This window comes from Numida meleagris, chromosome 2 (genome assembly GCF_002078875.1).
Source record: "Numida meleagris isolate 19003 breed g44 Domestic line chromosome 2, NumMel1.0, whole genome shotgun sequence".
Lineage (NCBI taxonomy): Eukaryota > Metazoa > Chordata > Aves > Galliformes > Numididae > Numida > Numida meleagris.
In genome coordinates this window covers 132,399,409-132,420,470 of record NC_034410.1, presented here as the reverse complement: position 1 = coordinate 132,420,470, position 21,062 = coordinate 132,399,409, and the positions used below count along the sequence as shown (strand labels likewise).

General features: G+C 34.7%; 1 protein-coding gene and 1 long non-coding RNA gene across 4 annotated transcripts in view; both read left to right on the top strand.

Moving 5' to 3' along the window:
- Window positions 1-21,062, top strand: part of CSMD3 (CUB and Sushi multiple domains 3) — a 641,503-nt gene that overhangs the window by 20,000 nt on the left and 600,441 nt on the right. The window lies entirely within an intron of this gene.
- On the top strand, window positions 1,158-17,317 carry LOC110394388. The gene is made up of 2 exons (XR_002435587.1): window positions 1,158-1,311; window positions 17,171-17,317. It is a non-coding gene; the product is annotated as an uncharacterized LOC110394388 (long non-coding RNA).

Sequence of the window (21,062 nt, the reverse complement as noted above, 5' to 3'; positions counted from 1 at the left end):
TCCTATGGCGGCACCAGCTTCTCAGCCACTTATTCATTACCTGCGTTTTCCTAGCCTGCTCTGTGTCCCTCACTGCCCCAGAAGGGATAGAAGAAAATATTAGTTGTGCTCCCGCTCCCTCAACCAACCGCCCTAAAGCCCTGAAGTCTTTTTTGATAGTTCACAGGCTTCTCTAAGCTATTTAATCTCTGCCTGCCTGAACTATCAGTAGTGTGTAGTAATTGGAGGGTTCAACCAGATCTGGGAGTTTTCTAGTTATGTCCTTGACCCAGGCCCCATGGAGGCAGCACACCTCCCTATGAGTCATGTCCGGTCTGCATATGGAGCCCTCCATTCCCATGAGGAGGGAATCGCCTACAAGAATAACCCTTCTGTCTTTCTTAGCAGAGGAAGTCTGGAGACACAGAGTTGACTGCCTCACCTTTGGCAATGTCTTAGGCAAACCTTCCTGTGCCTCCTCGCTTACCTCCCCTTCCATTTCCAGTGCCTCAGACCTACTACTTACGGGCACCTGGGGAAGTGAGGTTGGCAGGGAAAGAGTTCGCCCATGATGCTGAGCTGGGACTGTCTTCCAACTCTTCCATCTCTCAGGTCCACCCTCTCTGCCTGACAGTGATGGGGCAGGGGGTCCATCACTTTCTGAGGGTATCTCCCTCACATCTTATCTCTCTGGCATGCCAGGGAGTTACTCCACCAGTCGGACTCTATCTCACACTCTCTGATGTTCCTTAACCTTTCTACTTCCTCCTTGAGCAATGCCATCATGCTGAGCAGATCTTTCACCTGCTCATACCTCACACAGATGGAGTTCCTGCAGCCCTTCCAGGCAGCAGCAGGCTCAGGTACTCCCTGCACCTGGAGACCTGAACAGCCACATTCTTGGGCATGGCCTCTGTCTGGGTCACCACAGTCTTTGTGGAGTGAGCTCATTGCCTGTTGGAGACCATGGTAATTCTGTGAAGACTGACAATAGGTAAGCTGGTCTCCCAAGTGAGGAGGGACAGTTCTTCTGCATCCTGCTGCTGCAATATGCTGTGGGTGCTGCACACACGCTGCCTCCTCCTCACTGCACCTGGTGGGCAGCAACACATCATCGCCCTCCCGGAAGCCTTTTCTAAGGCAAAGGGTGTGGATGTGGTTCTGTTGCCCTGGCAACACCCAAGCCATGTTTGCTGCTCTCGCAAGAGCTGCTGAACCAATCTGCTTTCTCAGGGTTCCCCTAGCAAAGGAGCTTCCCAAAATCTCCCTGTACCTCGCAATCAGTTCTGGCCAGGATGGCTCTGAAGCAGCTAACCTTGGCGATTAAGCAAGGTAAACTCTGCCTCTCTCACATCTCCTTTCATAAGATTTTATAAAAAAAAATTATAGATTCAGAAAAAGACACTGAACACTTGCAGTATTCGGGAGAACTGTGAAGACCCAAGCAATAAGGCCCAATACAAAAAGTTAGGCTTATAATCAAAAAGAGATGTCTAAATGACATATGAAGGTAAGCTAGAAATTCCGAAGTGTCTCTGTTTTGAGAGCTCTGTATTTACAAGACAACAGAGATCCCAGCCTGTAGCATTAGCTGTAGTCAAGCTAGTGGGCTTGAATTCTCTTATACGAAGTACATGGAACATGGGACCTAACCTACATTTCTGAACTCCTGTCTTCATCCTTATATCTTATGAAAGAAGGGTCAGAGGAACAGCAATAAGTTCTCCACAGCTCTGCAACATCTGACTTACAAGCAATCAGCCTCATGAGGTCAAAATCCCAAACCACTGGAGAAGAGGACTGCTTGTATGTTACCTTCTCCATTACACAGAAGAGTCATGAATACTTTGTGGGCTCAATCAGAAAACTTTTTATAGTACTTCTGAAGTAGAATTGCTGAGTACATTCATAGGAGACTTATAAATTTTTTTTTGGAGTTGCAATAAATATAGCTGATTTAGTTGGAAGTACTTTTACTTCTAGAATTTGAACTACTATTGCGGATAAAATATCAGAGACAGTGAGTTGATACAACTGCCATCTTTCAGATGAGGCGTTTATGGCTTTTCTGTTCCTGAAAGATTGAACAGTATTTTTCACAGAATATTGTTAATAGTCTTAATCTCATGGCTAAACTCTAATTTGGATATTTACGGTCTGCTCTCTATATCCTCTAAACAAAATATGTGAAATAACCTTCTGTATTTCCTTTCCTGATATTCTAAGAAGCATTTATGTGATTTATCAAATAATAGTTCAGCTTTATCTTAAAGTTAACTGCTTCTAATACTAAGGGAAGTGACTCTTAAAAGGTGTGTTGACTACTTAGTGCTGAATGATAAATTGCGCTGCTGTGTTGGCGGTGCTTGTCATGTAGGAAGAGTTCCTTAGTGCTGTACAAAAACAGAAGGAAACTACCTCCTTATCAAGATAGCTGCAATTTAATTTAGAGTAGATGGAAACGTTTTAGATAAACAACACAATACTTTCGACACAAGGAGATGAATATGAGTCTGGAGAAATCTACAAGGAAAGTTTTGTGAATGTTGCAAGAGTTTGAAGTATTAAGTAAAGTCTTTTTGTTCGAGATGAGGGTTAAATAGAGAAAACTGCAGTACAGAGGAGAATTTAGAGAAGTTTAAAGCTGTACAAAATCTTTGGATTTCTCTCTCATAAGAAAAAAATCAAAGGGACAAAAATTGGTAATTTGGACCTGTTATGAAGGCAGACAGTATCAGTTTTGTAATAAATGGTCGAAAAGGAAGTGTTTCAGATACTCTTGAGGAAAAGATTTTATTAAGCATATGTGACTCATTCAGTTCCTTGCTTTGATGTGAAAATAAAAGAAGAATAAAATAATTCCATAATTAATCACATTATAGGTACGTCTCCCTCTATAACCCACAGTGTGTAGCAGCACTCACTACTTAAGTAAGAAAGACATAGGAAGTAAAAGTACTCCACAGAAACATTTCGCCTCAGGAGATGCACTAACACTCAGCATCTTCATGATTACCCTCTGTCTGTTGACACAATTATTCTAAACTAGAACAAACTCACTCCTGTATAATTTCTTCCAATCTTATTTAAATCCCATATAATACCCTCCATCAACCCGGAGAAGACTTTTGCTCTTCATGAAGAAAGGACAGCAGTGTTGACAATTTTACTCACAATTGCTCCATCATGTATTTTGCAAACTGGATATATTCATGGGATACTTTTGGTTTTGTGGCTTTTATACAAAACAACTCAACATGCTTAGTGCAAGATCATGACAGTTCTGTAACTTCTACTACTGTTTGGCATTATTTAATTTGAAATAGAAACATAATAACACATGTCTCTTTAAACTGCATTCAAGATCGGTTATGTCTGTTTAAAAAAAAAACATAATATCAAGCACATTTTACCAAATATTATGTATAACTTAGGTATTCATAGGGTTTATATATACCTAGATTCTACGTTAGCAGTTTTTGTGTTTACAGCTTTTTGAGAAATCATCTAATTTTAAGAAAGAATGTTGCTACTGTGCAGATTATTCTTTGACTGTAATCTCAAAGATTGAGAATTTCTTTATTTCTCTGATGTTACAGAAACATAAAGACCTCTTTGACCTGGTTATCGTTATGATTTATTGCTGCCAAAATTACATCAACTGCTATTTTGGAGTCCTTTCCATATAGAATTTTCATTAGCTTAGTTCCTCCTTTGAATACAAAATTAATACATATGAGTGTAATACAATATGCACAGTTCCAAACAAAAATATAACTTCTTTCTTAAAGGTAATGATCAGGGATCAAAAATTGTTTTATCCATTAAACAGCTTCATTGGGTGGGTTAGTGAAACCTGAACTACTTTGCTATCTAATTTACCAGTAGGTTGTCAAAGAATCAGGATACACATTGTCATTTGAATAGTGCTTTGAAGTCTTCAGTACTTTACTGAATATACTAATTCAATACTGAAACTGAATATACTACCGAATATAATAATTGGATTCGAGGGAATTCTTGCTGTTCTTTGCTAGAGAAAAACAAAAAATAATATATTGAAGTTAGTGGGTCAGATATAATAATATAATTCTTTTAATCATGTGGAAATAATGAATTCATGAAAATAAATTCCTATCCCCTTTGCAGGATTATTACTGTAAGATGTATCTTTCAGTCACATAAATGGCAAAGTAAAAAAACTCAAATAATATCATCTAGCTTTTCTGAGAAGATGGGTGGTCCAATTCCAGCGCAGATAATGCAAAAATTCCAGATTAAGAACAAACCATATTGAAGAATTTATTCCCAAATTTGCACCTATTTCTTTACTTTTGTTGTTGTGTTTCATTAATATATTCTGTGAAGAAAGGCAGCTAAGTTTCTAAGAACTAGATTTTACACTAGGAGAAAAAATTATCTGTCTTTAGAGGAGGTCTTAGGAAATACTTTTTTTTCTATAAACTCTATTGGGATTTAACTCCATCTTACTGATTATTCAGTATTGGAACAATTAATACTGTACTGTTTGGGAACTAGACTGGACAATAAGGCCAAAATTGACAGAGTAAGAGTTCTTTAATACCTGGACAAGTTAATTTTATTGAGAATTATCCCACTTTCACATTTGCCTTATTTTTCATTCTGCATTTAGGTACAGGTTAATTTTGCCTTTCAGTTTAGTAATATGTCATGTCTTGCATCTGAAATCAAACATTTCCCTGCATCTAGTATATTGAATAATCTTATTTAAAACACTGAAACACACATACAGAAATTAAAACCATAGATGAATAACAATATCAATACTGTCATTTAGATTTATGCATCTGCTCAATGTTTCATCCTTCTGAGTTTGCAGAATATCTGTATTAGTAAAATTTTCTCCATGTCTACTCAGGCAATTCACGGAATATCATAGTATGACCAAATTTACACAGTTAAAAAATGTAAAATAATGTAAAATAATTTTTTTTTCCTGCAACACATCAGCACATAGATAACAGATAACATGTCCTTGAATTGCTGTTACACAACTACAGAATAAACCCATGAGCATGAATGCTTACTTTCCTCTTTCCCTTACTCCCTGCTGTGGACTTAGTCTTTTGTAATAGCATTTGTTGTTGTTGCTTTTCTGTTTGTTTGTTTTGTTTTTGTTTTCTTATTTCTCTCAATTTAAAATGCAAAGATTCCCATTTGAAAAAAAATTGTGAATGAACAAAGGGTGGAACCTCAATGCCTCTCATTTATGAATTTCAAAGATTCAGGTACAAACTTCAGAAAAATACATTCTATATTTGCGAAAATAGGAAAAGGAGAAGTAATTATGATACATTTCTATGTACTGAAAAAATAATGTTATGTAGGTTATTAATTAATTATATCTAAATTAAGTAACTTAATTTTGCCTTTACTAAGTAGCTTCTCTTCCCTAATACAATTCAAAATTCTGAGTAGAGGAATGGCTTACACATTGTCACCCAAATCAATTTCTGTTAGTTTCCATAATAATAATAATAATAATAATAATAATAAATAATTATTGTGATTTTTTTTTGTTTGGTTGATTAGTTGGTTTGTTGTTATTTGAGAAAAACTTTGGAAATTTTCTTTGACCAGTTTAGGTCAGAGGTCAGGTCCTGGTTCTGTCTCCTCCCAGCTCCTTGTGCACCCCTAGCCTCCTCACTGATAGGGCAGTGTGAGAAGCTGAAATGTCCTTGACTCTGTGTAACCTCTACTCTTCATTAAATAAAAACGTGGGGACATTTTCACTATTATTTTCATAAAAATATATAAAACACAGCTTCATATGAGTCTCTATGAAGAAAATTAACTCTGTCCCAAACAAAACCCATGCATTGTGTTAAGAGTTGATACTTCCATGCAAAGGCTAATTCAATAGCAAGCAATTCAATTATTTGATGTCCGGTCATTTTCTCCCCTCAGCAGTGAGGTTTATCTGATGGTGAGCCAGACTAGCCACCCACCTGCATGGGGCAAGCAGATCTGCAGGGAATGCCATCTGCTTCTCTGTAGAATACAAAGCAGCCATGCAGAGTGAAGCATCCTCTGTGCTAAGTAGGCCATTTCCCACTTTATTATAACAATTTCACACTAGGTTATATTGTGAGCTTTAAATGATTGAACGTCCCCTTTGAACATTCAAAGGTTTCCTACTATGCTTGTTCACTGTTATTGCTTTTTACATAGCCTTGTGGCAAATTAGTGGAATATACTGTAAGAAAAGGAAGATCATCAACATCTTATTTGCATATAAATATCATATTATTTTCAAATTATCCTGTTTATGCTTCCCATTTTCTTGTGATGTTTTCTACAGCCTGTATGAAGTCTGCCCATTCTATTGGTATTTCCCGATTAATGTTTTGTTTTATAACACAACATATATTTTTTTTTCTGCCCTTATCCCCCCTTCAATACAAGAACAAAATTACACAATGGTAATAACATAAGCAATGCTTAATTATTAAGTTTTACCAACTGGTACCAAATTAATCAGAAAATTAAGACAGAAGTAATACAAACTTTCAACAAAAATGCAACTCTTCACTTTCTCACTGCATAGAAAATGTTTGAGGATGTCTTCAATATTGCTATCCATGTAACTTCACCTAAAATTTATTGGAATTTTTTCAGGCTCATAATGCCTTTGGCAGTAGCCTCTGTGCTTTCCCCTCCACTAGAGAAAAACAAGAAAATGTAGTCATGATGAAGGCCAGTTTCCCTAGTAGCCAGATTCGTTACTCGAGTATGCTCTTGGGTCTCCTGGCTCTTGTCCATTACTGCATTACTATATTGTGTTTGTATTGTATGAAGTCATTTGTACTTTGAGGGACATGTGAATGGTAAAGGAATGGAAGGTGATTTTTCAAAGAGAAACATAATGAAAGAAAGCTAAACTATGTACAGTTACAAGTGCCTTCATTACTGACAATGTCTGAACTGAATACATGCTGAGATATAATGGAGAATTGCAGCTTCAGGGAGCCATCTGTGGATCTCAATGCAAAATCATTCAACCCAGCAAAGTTAAAGCAGAGGGAGGTCTATTTGAACTTCTTCAGATGGAAAAAGACTTTCTAAGGAAGTTTACAGCACAATAGATTTCCACCATACCTCATTTCTTTCTTACCTTGACCAACTTTCTCTAGGCACTGAACTGGTCTTCATGCCATATATGATGGTAATATTATACTTCTAATATCGAAAATTTTAATGTATATCCTGAAGAACACTTTGATTGCAAAATTTGAAAAAGGAAAATGTGCAGTTATGGCAGTTTTATTTTCATATTCTTGAGTTTACTGTCTGAAAAATATCTAAGGTAATCTGAGTTGTTATTACTACTTATAATGGAAAGTTTTGGAGCCTTGCTGTTAGCAGTCAGATAAAGTTTCAACTATCTTTGAAGCATACTGAATTATCCATTGCTTCATATTAATACATTTAAGATTAATATGTGCAAATAAAAGGACCTAAAATATATAAACAAAAATTAAATCGTTCATATGAAACTAGTAATTGTCTCATTTAATCTTCAAGAGGTAAGCTTTCTAAAGTGTGGTATAACAATAATCTGTATTAATGAGCTTTAGTTATATTAGTGATTGTTAGTTACATTTAGTTATATTATAGTGAGCAGACCAGCTCATTTGACAAATGGTCTTGCTAACAAGTTTGGGTTTTTTTCTGTTTTTCTTTTTTTCTCTTTTTTTTTTAATCTTAGAGATTCTTTCAATTCTTTTCTCTGATATAGCCCAATGTTTCCTAATGGCATTTCTTAATGATTTATCTTATGCTTTGGTATGCCAACCCATATCTATAGTATCTAGAATTGCTGTAATCTTTAATGCATTCTTCCTGATACCACTGTCATCAGGGAAGAGTATTACCTATTACCTATTATTTACAGACAGAGTCATTCTGCAAGTCAGCTATGTGCCAGATTTTTAAGGGTACTTAGGCACCTAATGACTCAGGCAAATTTCTAGTAGAACTGATAAAAATCTAAATGTCTAAGTTCCATTATTTCAATAGATATTAGGTACTACATTTTTCAGAACTGCACTGTGGCCTATCACAGAATCATATGGGTTGGAAGAAGGGTTGGAAGGGGCCATCAGATCTAACCCCTTCTTGCTAAAGCAGGTTCCCTATAATAGGCTGCACAGGAAAGCATCCAGATGGGTTTTATCTGGATTTCTAGACCCCACGTACATTTCAAAAATTCTATAAGATTATTAAAATTTCCCAGCCGACATTCCAGAAGACTTTGCGTAAGCTGAAGCCACATCTTCTGATTCCATTAATGCTGGATCTTTTCATAATAGAATCATAGAATAATGGAATTGTGGAATGGCTTATGTTGGAAGGGACTTCAGAGAACACCTAGTTCTAATTCCCTTCTGTGAATAGGGTTGCCAACCACTAAATCAGGCACTAGGTCAGGCTGCCTAGGACCCCATTCAGTCTGGTCTTGAATGCCTCCAGAAATGAGGCATCCAGAAATTCTCTAGGCAGCCTGTTCCTGCACCACACCACCCTCTCACTGAAAAATTTCCTCCTGACATCAGATTTAAATCTCCTCTATTTTAGTTTAAAACCATTGCCCCTTGTCCTATCATTATATCCTATCATAATATCCTGTTATGTCCTATCATTATAGTCCTATCATTGGTTGGACTGGATGATCTTGTAGGTCTTTTCCAAAGTAGGTAATTCTATGATTCTATGATTCTATGATTATCTACCTGTGCAAAAAGTTGATTTCCCTCCTGCTTATAAGCTCTCTTTAAGTACTGGAAGGCTGCAATGAGGTGTCCCCTGAGCCTTCTCCTCCTCAGACTGAACAAGCTCAGCTCCCTCAATCTGTCTTTGTAGGAGAGGTGCTCCAACTCTCTGACCATATTTGTGTCCTTCCTTTGGACACACTTCAACAGCCTCACATCTTTCTTTTGCTGGGGGCCGCAGACCTGGATGCAGTACTCCAGATGGGGCCTCATGAGGGCAGAGTAGAGAGGGACAATCACCTCCCATACCCTGCTGGCCACCCCTTTTTTGATGCAGCCCATCATACAGTTGGCCTTCCAAGCTGCAAATGCACACTGCTGGCTCATGTTAAGTTTTTCATCTACCAGAATCCCCAGGTTCTCCTTGGCAGGGCTACTTTTAGTGAGTTCTCCCAGCCTGTACACGTATCTGGAATTGTCTCTACCCAAGTGCAACACCTTGCACTTGGCCTTTCTGAACATCATTTGGTTCACTTGGGCCCACTTTGCAAGATGTTTTTGGTTCCTTTTGGCTGGCATCCCTTCCTCCTGTCATATAAACTGCACTGCCCAGTTTGACATCATCCACAAACTTGCTGAGGCAAGTTTTATATGACTAGATATTAAACGCTAACCATGTCACCTTAAGAGTAGCAGGTTGTATACCCAGGGGAAAAAACTAGATCTTAAACTATGTGTAAGGGAATGATTACAATAAGTTTTTATTTATTTGGGTTTTTTTGTTTTTTTTTTTTTTCTGGTAAGATGTTATTTTGAATAGTACTTTTCAGCACTGATCTGCTATCTAAAATAATCAGACTACTGCAATAATTAATAAAATGTAAGTGACACAAACTTCCATTTTGTAAGTGCTACTTTTTCTGAAAAATTTTAAAATCCCTTTTACTATGTTAAATTTTTAAATTCAGCTAATTATCTGTGATATGTATCAGTGATATTCAAAGCCATTGGAAGATTCTTTTATTCTCAGATGTATGAGAGTCACTAGAATTGACTAAAATGTATAAATAGTGCAAGATTTGCAAAATAGTCTAGTAAAAAATAATGCATATATATATTTCTATTATTATTATTATTATTACTTAGCATGCTGTAAGAATGATCACTTTTTAAACTTCATCTTTGCCACATCTTCTCCTAACCTAACATGTGGTGATCTGAGACTAGTGCATATTATACTGTTTAGCAGCATCTCATTATTTCCTTGCGCTATCTAGTCCGCATGCTCTTATTTTATCTTTTTTTTTTCTTGTGTAGAAATCAGTCTCTTCAAATTAATATCTGAGTCTTTCTTGTCTCTGTGCAGTGCAGCGCATTTGTATATGTCAGTACTTCAAGAGTACTGTCACAAAATAATAATGACAGCTAAGCATGTGGCTAATTCATTGGGTCTGATTGTCTACTACTTTGTGTTTTTCAAAAGCACAGTTTCTGTAAAGTGATATCAAATCATAATTTTGCATTTCCAAAGGCAAAAGAAGTTTATGAATATTTTTCATAGACATCTGCAACAAAAGCAGATTAACAGAGAATAATCATAGCTTATCTCTATGGTGTTCTTGGCCTGGAAACAAACTGGACTTCAAAAGTTTTAAATATAATAAGCATGTTTCAGACTGGCTAATGATTGATCAGAACACACAGAACACACATAACCATAGTCTACAGAATTAAGACTAAAGTTGTCTTTGTTTTTTTTTAAAGTTATTTCTCTTGATCATCACAAACAACTACATGCTTTAAGAGAAAGCTTGTCATTTTTTATAAAGTTATCAATTTGTAATGAATAATTTTTTTAGCATGTTTTAAAGGATTTCTTGCATGAAATAATGAACAATCAATTCTGTATAAATAATCTGCATAAATAAGCCTACAAATCTGTATGTATCCAGATCTTTTTCAAGTATGCTTTGGGAAGATCTGCATTTTTATCCACATTCCAATTAATAAAAGTGGAACATTCATCTCTGACAGAGATTAATGTTAGTTTTCATGTCTACATCCAAAATTCCTTTTCCTGGGTTGCAGAAAATGTACAAATAGCTACACAATGTACTGATTTCTACTCATGTAGGCCAAACAGGCCAAACAGGCCAAACTTTTTTTTATGTTTTTGGAATCCATTCAAATCCATATAAAAAGAAGATAGCTTTATCAAACTGCCGGTATGGAATAATTGCTATCATGTAAGAAAACATGCTAAAGTACTTACCATTACTTGGGAAGTTATACCTACTTTTAAAAGACTCAAATCTTCAGGAGTACTTCAATTTCAATTCCATTTGCATCAGTATTTTTACAAGTACTATGCTTCTCCATTACATTTCTACCATGTCATCATGAAAAAGTACGTAAGATGTTAATTATTTTTAACTCCAACTTTTAATTTTTCATACTGTTACTTTGCAATGATAATTTTTCAAGGTAGTCAAAAATCAGACCAGATGCACAGTAATGAAGACGTTAGCTCTAGCATTTGTCTTGCACTTCCATATTCAGTGTCTAAGGTTTGTGCAGATATTCTGTCTTTGTACATAGAGATTAAGGTTATATCCATTACAAGTTCAAATTAGTATAAACTTCACATAAACTTTTTTTTTTTTTTTTAACTATTTCTGAAGTTTGAAGGTTTTTGTCCTTATTTGCGATAGGTGTATTGGCCGACCGCAATCACATTACTAAAGTTAGGGAATTATACTAATGAAATTAAAGCCATTCTGTAGTTTTGATATGCAAATCAAGAGACCAGAGGAGAAATCATCTAAGTGATTGTGAGTATCTGAACCAAGATTGCTTGGTGGCTAGCATTCTTCATCTCCTTTTAAGTTTCAGTGAATTTATTTTTTCCTGTCTTCTTTTGTTTTGGACAGCAATAGAATGACTACAAATGGAGAACTGGAGAATGTCCAAGAAACATAGTCTGGTGTTTAGGGAAATTTAAAAGACAATTGAATTCCCTTAGGCACAATTGAAATTCTCTGAAGCAGGGAGAATGCTGTAATTATAAGCTTCATTGTAGTGTTTCTGCTTTCTATTGTTATTGTTATCTGAGGATTTTTAAGAACAGAAAGAGGAATGTAGCATTACACTCACTTGCTGTATTTAGGGTAAAGTTGTGACCCTCATATCACTTTGTAAGAGACCTGGTCTATTTGATGCATTTTGAGTATACCTGCTAGGTCATGAAGACACGAGCAAATGATCTTCTATAGGGTCAAGTCCAGGGTAAATACAGTCTAGCTGTTCAGCTCCTCAATCAAAGAAACATGGAAGTACAGCAAAACAAGTTCAGATTGAATTTTAGGCACATGAGGAACTTTTACACAAAATACTGAGTACATTTGAGAAAAAAATATGAGGGGTTTGGGTGGGCATCAGTGGAAGAGGAGATTTCTGGATGACAACTTTTATAGAGGTCAAATTCAGATAACCAAATCCATTTTATGTAGTATTGAGGAACACACTGGAAGATTAGGCAGTATCTTACAACATAAATCCATAGAAATTAGTGTATATAGCTATCTTAAGTACCCGATCCATCTCTTCCTAATATTGCTGAGAGTCCTATCTTAGAATTTTATTTATAGGATTTGTTCTGATTTACATAAATAGCTTCATTTGGAAAATCCAAATGTATTAAGCAGGAATACAAAACAAATCCCAGAACTGTGTCATGAATGATGCTGATTTACACTGGTTGATAACTTGTGTGTCTTGAAGCTCTATACAAATCTCTTTGTGAATATCTAATCTTTATTATTCTTGGCTATAGGAGCCCAGGCTTTTAAGATTATATCAGACAATGTTCTTTTTTTTTTATGCTGGCCAATCTGACTTAGGAATTTATATCTTGTTTTTAGAAGGCTGAAATTCTCAGAGGTACTTTAATTGTAGTTGCATTTGTGGTTTTAAAAGCAATTTATTTAATCTCCCACTTAGTATAACATTTCATTGTTCCTCAATACTTTCTAAAAACAACTGTTGGCAAAAAGAATATTTGTATGGCATCAACACTCATTCAGTAGACAGCAAATCATGGGAATACGATTACGCTACTTATCTGTGTGATCCATCATTGCATCTTTTGGAGGCTTGTCAGTTGGAAAACTGGAAAAAGATTTCACTTTTTCTATAAAAGAACAGTTTTTTGACTAAGTCAAAAGAGTGTGTATTAAAGATGCATCAGCAAAATAATTAAGAAAAATGTTTGAATTAAAATGCCTTTTCTTAATATTTTTACATACTGAATTGTTTGAGTAGCCAGGATTATGTAACTATTGCTGAATAATATATGGTTTCTTCCAGGATTTATACTTCCTTATGACCTCTCTCAATTTGCTGGATGAGTATTTAAAGTACTGTGCTGATCTTATTTTCATGTTAGTGTCTATTCCTTCTTTCTCCCTAGTTTTGTAAATTCCCAAAGTATGAATGCATTAGAAGTAATTCACTGGCTGTGCATGAAACAGTTACATGCAAAAAACAGTAACTGCTCTGTTTCTTATAGCTGAGATCAAGCCAAAACAACTCTTTGTGCATTAGGGATTAAACCTTCTCTATTTTGTGCTACAGCATCTACAGAGAAACTTGGCATGCACATGAACCTTCTTTATCATGTATATTGCTGGGAGAGAGAGCTGCTTTCATTTACTGTAGACTACTGCTGAAATTAAACCAGCTGGACCTGTTTTGTTTATGTTTTTGTTTTTTAAGAAATAAATGTTCACAGCAATACTAAAATGTAATATTTCAGTGCTTACGAAAAGAGTTAGATGCAGTTACTTTGCTTTACTGTTAGTGCATTTTGATAATGAGAAGTCAGTCTTTCAGTTTGCTACTCTTGGAAGGTTTCTGACATTATATATCTTGCATTTGCAAATTAGCTCTCACAAATTTGATGAGTTTAAAAATCCATGTTTTAGGTCTACATTTTTCTGAGATTAATATAGCATATGAATTCTGAATTGCACCAATTTCATTGTATATAATAATCCGTATTACAAGTTAAATGCAGATATTCTGATTGCGTTATGGTTCTAATGTATACTGTCATGTAAAATAAATGTTCAGATACATAAGATTCGATAATTTCTTGCTTTACTAAAAACATACTTAGTAAGCAAAAAAAAATTTTTTTTCGTTCTCCACACACATATCCTAGAGACTAATTAATATTTGCAAAAGGTTCTATGATCTTGAACAGAAATTCCAAGGAACATTAATAAGTAGCCATATTTTCTGCTTCATAATATCTATCTATATATTTCCACTTCTATGTCTTTCTCTGTAGACACAAGTTTAATTTCATTTACAATAAAAAAAATAAAATAACTCTTTCTTGATCTTTTTTCCTATTGAACTGGCAGAAAAACTCCTGGAACATGAAGACTAATTTCTTCGTATGTATATTTAATTGTGTGCTTAGATTCAGTTACATGTGTGGTAGAGAACAAACAGAATTCACTTGCTCCCTTAGTGGTGTTGTCTAACCCTCTTATTTCTAGAGGCCATGTAAAAGAAAAACAAAAACCATACTGTAAGCTGGAACAGAGCTGTGGCTTTTGTTAGGTAAAAGCTTAGGTTGCCTCCAGCACTTTTCTTTCTTTCTTTCTTTCTTTCTTTTTCCTAGCAATTCTAAAGTAACTTCAGTCAGATTGTTTAGAAGTCACAGAGTTCTACTCATGGCCTCAGAATCCACTTCTATTAAGCATTTACTTTAAAAAGTTGGAAAAATATGCATGCAATGACTTTATATGTATAGAAGAATTGGCTTTGCCTTCAGAAATTAAATAAGGAAATAATAAGCAAAAGTACTGATAAAATGAACACTGAGTTACATTTTTTCAGATATCTATCAGATATACAATTATACACTTGAGTTTATGTTGTAGTTATTACCTCAAGAACAATTAATTACTGTGTTCTATAGCATATTTCTCAGAGGTTACCTCCAAGAATATTTTAGAGCTCAAGTAATTCCATCTGAAGAAAGAGATACAACTTTTTTTTTCTTGCTGTTATTACATCATTATCTTATTAGGTAAACTGGTGATATTTGACTTGAAAGTACAATGAAATGAATAGAAAATTTAAAAAAAAAAAAAAAGGAAATAAGTGGAATTCAAAGAAAACAAATATTATCCTTACCTAGGAAGAATTTGTTCCTATTTGGTAGTAGAAAGTGTCTTTAGGAGCCTTGTGGATAAAGGTGATGTTACATTAAGATCAGTGATAGGTCTTATAACTAAGATCTATAACTAGATCACTTATAACTAAGAAATTAAGTACTTCCTTGACTTATAGTGGCTTTTTAAAATTATTTTTTCAAAGAAGTTTCTCACATTTTAACATATGAAATATCACTGGGCAACAAATAACTTTTATTCCTTTTTTTTCTACTTGTTCAGGTTAAAAAAATAAAGGGCAAAGAGACAGAAGAATTTGACCATAATTGGGTTTTGTGTGATAAAACTACTAACTGAGAGATCTTTATTATATTATAATCATTTTTAAAGTACAGGAGATAAACTTTTGAATCTCTTTAACCTGAGGTTGTTTGTTTCTTACATTGCTACCAAATAATTGCATATTTGCAAGTCTATTTTTTGTGACTTATAATCTGCCAATGACAAAGTTTTCCTACCTTACTTCTGTTGACATCCTTTTAAATATTCAACACTTTTTTTTTCAACTGGTAAATTTGTAATGAAAGTGTTAGGGTTCCCAACCTTTTCTCTAACATTTCAGTCTCTACTCAGAAGATTCATTGCCTTTTGATTTTAAACTGTCTATAGGCCATAATTCATTATTAATTTTCTAGCTCCATTCATCAGTACTCAAAACTGATCCATCCAAATTATTTTGAAAACTTATTTTGTAAAACTTTCAGGCATGACCTGCTCCTGTGTGACTCATTTTTTATTTAAACATGGCTTTGGATTTCATAGCATCTCAGTGTCTTCTATTGTTGGGAATCAAATTGAGCAATTAGAGCAAAATCTAACCAGTCATTTCAGTGAAAACTTAGCCAGAAAAGCTGACTGCAAAATGTAGGCTGTTTGCCTATGATGATGATAAGCTAGTTTACAAACTACAAAGCATGGGGTTTTTGTTGTTGTTGTTTTTTCCAGTATGCTTGTTTGTTTTTAATTTTTAAAAAGGTAGGTAAAATGAATACATGATGGGTTGACTTTACAAGATGTGCATATTTTCCCTTGGCAAAATTTAGGGAGTTGGATTTTAAGAACCTGTAGTATTGAGCTGGCCTTGTTCTCATTTCAGACACTTATAGTAACTGCAAAAGAAAGGAGCTCTCGGTGCTGAGTGCTGCTGAAAATCCTATTTGTCCTATTTAGTAGGATTTATCAATTTGTTTTATGTTTTATGTGTACAAAGCCTCATATAAACAACTTAAGGGGAAAAGCCATGACTTCAGAGTAGTGTTAAGCATTTCATTGGAGCCAAACGAGAGTGACATGGAACTGTAGCTTCAGACAAATCCTTAAAGTCCCCAAAGTGCTACATCTCCACTTAAGTTAGAAATGTCTAAACTGAATGAGGATAAATAAATTAACATGACTTTGAGAGGGAAAAATAATATTTAAAATTCTTGATTGTAACATGTATGGGGCTATTTTTATTGCTGCTTTTATATGTACATCTGCAGCTGTTTTTGTTTGTTGTTTTTTTTTTAAATAAACTTTATTTTATGCTTTAATTTCAATGAATTAACTAAAAGGTATAAATTTTTCAAATCATAGTCAGAACCCACGTTTCCCTCTTGTATTTTTGTATTGTGCTCTAAACTCTGCATTTGGAATGAGTTTGTTAAACAGTACGTTGCATACTTTGAATTTGAAAATATTTTAAGTGGGTAAAAATATAACTGCAGTGCTAATTAGAGACTGTCTCTGTCTCTGGATTTCTCTCTCTAATTTTCATGCTCCTCTCCACTGGCCTATCAGATTTATTTCCCTCTTCATCCTCTCAGTGAAGGTAACTTGGTCTTTCTTTGATAAAAAGATTGTTCTGATTATATTAAAATTGTATTTCTTCGCATAAGGGGAAATTATTTTCTGAAACTATCTCAACAGTTCAAAATATTTTTAAACCAAAAAATCTAAAGGGACAACTTGAAAGTAAGTTTGGAGGGTTTGGAGGGGTTCAGGGAATATTGAGCATGACAGCGAGCACAGTGAGAAAGTGACGATGGTGAAATATGTATATGTATTTCTGCTATATTTTTCACAGTACCAGAAAAATTTAATCAGGATATTTTATAGGAAATAAAAAGTCAAAACTTCCCACTTATCTCTTGTTCTTGTGTATCTTGGCAGTAAATATTTACGCTTTTTTTTCCCATTTGTGTCTTATTTTAGACATTCTGATTAAACCATCAGAATATCGACTGCACCAAATGCACCAACACAGGCAGTATTTCAACTGCTGATCGTTGAGGAAAAGGGAAGAGGAGGATTGAAGTGGCTGCTCTACATTGCATTAATGTGGATAAAATGAATAAGTCTGAATTGCTTCTTTTGTGTGGAAAACCAGAATCATATAGATTCCAGAAAAGTCAATCTCTTTAAAGCTGTGGCATTCACTTCAAAATTCTCCATATTTTTCATTAATTGTGTCCTTTTCTATGTTTTTTTTAATCATTGTGCTTCTCCTTATGTCTTCCTTCTCTAACTAATTTCAAAAGGTAATGAGTGCTTTTCTCCCCTCTCTCAGAAAAATTCTGTCCACAGCAGGCTGATTTATTTCCACATGTTTATACAATTTTTCGAAAGTGAAGATACTTTGTTTTGGCTTAAATCTGTGTTGTAAAAATGACCCTGCCAAAAAATGTTGTGGAGCAACTACAAGCAGAGTTGCTTGTGTGTGTTCCAAGGCAAACTGTCAAGGGAAGAATGGGAAAGCTGCAGGAAATGAGGAGAAAGATCTTCGCACTGCCTAAAATGGAGCTTTCAGATACATGCTGTGGGAAAAATCCTTACCTCTTCTAATTTAACTCCATTAGTTATAGCTTATTCTTACTTGGAAATGAAGTACATAATAAGAAAATACACTCAAGAACACCACTAGAGTAGACTAGTATATGCCAAAACCTGGTTATCAGTATTAGTTAACATGATTGAAAAAGTAGGAGAATAATTTTATTCCTCTTATTTCCTCTTTTTTTTCCTCTTTTGTTTTTCTATTTTTTGTTTCCCCCCGACTCTTCAAATAATTCTTCAGACAGAAAGTAGAGTGGAGTCCGCCTAAAATTCATTCCACCCGTGGAACTTATTATTAATCTTTCTGTCCCAGGAAATAAAAAAGTTCTTCACACTCCACTTATCTCCTACGTTTGCTTTATGAGCCAGATATTTGTCCAACTTGTTTGTCATATATGCAACAGCAGTGCAAGCAGCTCACAAATTGTTTACTATTGTCAATGACATTGCTAATTTCTTCCTACTTAGTGAATCCAGCAGTGACCAGCTTAATTGAGCACAAGCAGGATTATATTCCTTTGAATATTACAGGTAGATTATACGAATACAAATTATAGCAACAGAAAGAAGCCAAATAAACTACTGAAATCTAAATATGCTATTCAGCACTCTTTGCCTCTGGTGACAAAGTTGGATGAGACATTTTGATAAGTAAAGATAGGACTTGTCCAAGGGCTATTCAGTACTCAGAAAGCATGACTTCAGTGACCTTTTTCTTAGTTTTAAATACAGATTTTATTTTGGCTTGCTTGATTAGTAGCTTTTTCTTTTTCTTTTTTTTCAAGCAAGGATAGCTAAGACCGAAGTTTAAACCAAAGTAATTATTTCTGAACATCTCTAAGATGTTGCACTTGGGATGAAATTAAATCCATTTGCCCCAGTCTGTGCCTTCAGTGTGTGTTCAAGCATGCTATAGGAAGATAAAAACCACATGCTAATTTATTTAGGAATTAGGACTTCTCCATGGCTATGTCTTCTATATTTTTTTAAGGCAGGCTTTACTACCTACTTGTAGGTACATTTTAAATCCATACTTATTCCCAATAAATGGAGTCTTCCAAATAGATGGAAAGGAGGATGCTTACCATGCTTACAGTAGAGGTTACATTCCTAATAGAGTTGTGGTGATGGATAGCCTGTGTTCCAGTTTGTGTACAAGTTGTATGAAGGTGCCAGTGGGGAGGTGGGCCATGTTCCCTATGCTTTCTTACTCAGACAGCTTGGGCTGACATTTCCAGACAGTTTTCTATGACAACAAGTTCTTAACTGTTTTTTGGTGGTTTTTTTTTTTTGTTTGTTTGTTTTTTTGGTCCCACTTCAAACAGTTCTGCATTTCTTGTAGCATTTCAACAAATGTCAGAATTTGCTGGAGGTTACCAGAGGTTTTCATTTCATTTCAATGGCTTTTGCAAAAATAAGTAAGAAGAAACCCTAAACATTGTTTTTCCCTCCTATGTCAGTAGAAAGGTTGAAGAGGAATGAGATGGACTACCAGATAATAGAAAATCCACTCAAATGACTGAATAACTTGTCTTGGAGGGAAAAGAAATTGCAATTAAGTTTTAAAATTTACTAGATTATTTAACTGCAAAATCCAGTCATGAATGACCAGACTTCATGAATACGCTGCTCATGAAATTACTAGATCTTGTAATATTTTTCAGAGGTTATATTTTTTCTAGTTTTGTAATATTTTTATTTGTTGTACAGAAGTGTGTCATCTTTTTGTGTACTCATTTCATTTACACTTAATGATGTACAATCTCTAAATCATTGCAAGTTATAGTACTTCTGAAAATTAGCCATTGATTTATTTGAAAATATTGCCTGTGTAGCTTTAAAAACAAAGTTTCAATGGCTTAATCAAATAACATAAAAATACTAAAATACTATCTTTAAAATGGTTCGAAAAAAGTTACGTCTATACAACTTATATATGCTTAAATAATATTTATTGACAATGAAATTTTATAGAATCTAAAAACAATCAGTGGTCTGATCTTTTTTGTTACTCTTTCACTAGTAATATATTATTCATTTCCTTGAAATGTCTAATATTTTGGACCAATAGAAGAAAAAAAAGTTTTCTTTCAATGGAGGAATGGCTTCATATTTACAATTCTGATTGCCAGTGTATATTAGATCAGCATTAAAGTGACAAGGATATATATTTAGAAATATTATTTTTGTTGCCGCTGCTTTTATATTAAAATTATTTTCACCTCCATTATAGAAACTTATTAATGCTTTTAAGCAGGTTTCATTCTGGATCCATTTAATTCTCAGTCTGGATAAAATGCTGCAGCTTTATAGGTAGCTGTTAATGTAATTGCTTGTGTGCAAGTCTGTTGCTACTGGTCTAAGAGACATAAAACTCTCCATTTAGTAATATTTCTATAAATCAGGAGTAGGTCCATTGATTTCAATTATTCAGTATATATGATGAGATTAAACTGAGAGTGTAATTTGACCTATACATCTACATTTAACCTTGACAAAAACACACATAGTCCACGTTTACTTGAATGAAGCTGTCAGGGAATTTAAAGTTCATATTGATAAGTGGAGAACAGTGACATCCTGAAAGGTGAAAGGCGGAAAAAATAGCTGAATATCTAGTTTAAATTAGATAAATCACAATTTGATCTCTTTTTCTACTGATAAATCTTCTGTTTTAAACTTTCTTCATCTCTTACCATAAATAGATATATTTAGAGAATGTGATATTACCAAATATTTTTTGGGGGTGAGTACAGTGAAGTATGGATTGCTCTTCATTTTTGCTAATATATAAAGGATGTATTTATGGGTCTGTTTTGTGTTACTTGACTCAATGAAAACAGAAGAATAAGGCCTGTAGTCTATTAGGACAAGAAAGATTTTCTGAGTCAATAAGCACTTCTTCTAATAATTCAGTTTCAGTATTTATGGTGAATCGTAGGATCATTTAGGTTGGAAAAGACCTTTAAGATCATAAAGTCTAACTATCATCAACACCGCAAGTACACCTCTAAACCAGGTCCCAAATCACCGCAACCACAAATATCATAGAATCATAGAATCATAGAATGGCTTGGGTTGAAAAGGACCTCAAAAATCATCGAGTCTCAACCCCCCTGCCAAGTGCAGGGTCACCAACCACTAGACCAGGCTGCCCAGAGCCACGTCCAGTCTGGCCTTGAATGCCTCCAGGGACGGGGCATCCACAACCTCCCTGGGCAACCTGTTCCAGTGAGTCACCACCCTCTGTGTGAAAAACTTCCTCCTAATA